Source organism: Trichechus manatus, unplaced genomic scaffold (genome assembly GCF_000243295.1).
Source record: "Trichechus manatus latirostris isolate Lorelei unplaced genomic scaffold, TriManLat1.0 scaffold00035, whole genome shotgun sequence".
In the NCBI taxonomy this organism is placed as follows: Eukaryota; Metazoa; Chordata; class Mammalia; order Sirenia; family Trichechidae; genus Trichechus; species Trichechus manatus.
In genome coordinates, this window is record NW_004443971.1 from 16576194 (window position 1) to 16578068 (window position 1875).

Genomic DNA, 1875 nt, shown 5'->3' on the forward strand with positions numbered 1-1875 from the left:
TTTCCTTTTGGCAAATTTGGGTATTTTTCACGACAGCATTCTGTTTTCAACCCCTTTACAACTCCATTCAACCCATCAGATGCCACCACATAGAATACTTATAGTGACTTGAATTTCCAAGGGTACATGTTTATAATGATAAAACATTATTTGCTAACTGATTTCAGAAAGGATTTGTAAATGATTGACAGATAACTAATGACTCCAAGGCATCTTTGCCAAAATCCAAAAGGCATTCAACAATGTCATCTGAACCCATATTGCATGATGATGTTGAAGTTCAGTTAATGAGTTACAGTTGCTGTAAACTTCCTGAATACACTGAATACACTCTTCCAAGACATTATGACATATCCGTTAGGAACTGATACTCTTTTTTTTTTTTTTTGAACATTTTATTGTGGTTTGGGTGAAAGTTTATTTACAGAGCAAATGAGTTTCCCATTCAACAGTTTATGCAAATTTTGTTTTGTGACATTAATTGCAATCCCCTGAATGTGACAACACTCTACCCACTTCCTCCCTGAGTTCACCATCTGTCCTGCCCCTTCCTGCCTTCTGAACTTTGTTTTTGGGCAAATGCTGCCCTTTTGGTCCGGCATGGTTGATTGTTCTGAGGAGCACATTCCTCACCAGTGTTATTGTTCATTTTATAGGCCTGTCTATTGTTTGGCTGAAAAGTGAACTCCAGGAGTGAGTTCAGTTTCATATTTGAAGGGTGTCTAAGGACCATAGTCTAGGGGATTCCACCAATCTCTATCAGACCAATAAGTCTGGTCTTTTTTATAAATTTGAATTTTGTTCTACATTTTTCTCCCACTCCGTCTAGGACCTTCTACTGTGAGCTCAATCAGAGTGATTGGTAGTGGTAGCCAGGTACCATCTAGTTCTTCTGGTCTCAGGCTAGTGGAAGCTGTGGTTCATGTGGTCCGTTAGTCCGTTGGACTGATTGTTTCCTTGAGACCTTGATTTTCTTCACTCTTCTTTGCTCCAGATGGGAAGAGACCAGTAGTTATATCTTAGATGGGTGCTCACAAGCCTTTAAGACCCCAGTCACTACTCACCAAAGTAGGATGTAGGACATTGTCTTTATGGACTATGTTGTGGTAATTGACCTAGATGTCCCCTGAGACTATGATCTTAAGCCCTCAAGTCCAGTGACTCTGTCCCTTGGGTGTTTGGTTGTGGCTAGAAAGTTTTCATAACTGTGCCCTGTGTGCTCTACTATACACATGGATATATTTGCAGCACATACAAATGCATGTATAGAAATATTCTCTGCCAAACCTATGTGTGCTGGTGTGTATATTCCCATATGCCATCCCACACCTGTTTAACTTACATATCTACCTATGTATCTGCTTATAATTTATTGTTTGTTATTACTGTTATTGAAGGATTGTGTATGTAATAGTATTTATCATTGTTGCCTTTTAGTCTTTCGTACTTCTCTGTGTCTTCCTTTGCTTTGGTCATGTTGTGCTGACTTCCCACATATAGTGCATTGTCTTTCCCTTCACCCAGGTTGATATGTGTCTACTATCTAGTTAGTGATTTCCCCTCCCTCACCCTGCCATCGCTCGTAACCATCAAAGAATGTTTCTCTCTGTGTGTAAACCGTTTCTTGACTTTTTATAATAGTGGTCTCATACAATATTTATCCTTTTGTGATTGACTTATTTCACTCAGCATAATGTCTGCCAGGTTCATCCATGTTGTGAGATGTTTCGCGGATTCATTGTTATTCTTTAACGATGCGTAGTATTCCTTCGTGTGTATGCACCACAGTTTGTTTATCCATTCATTCATTGATGGGCACTTAGATTGTTTCCATCTTTTTGCTATTGTGAATAATGCCTCAGTGAACATGGGCGT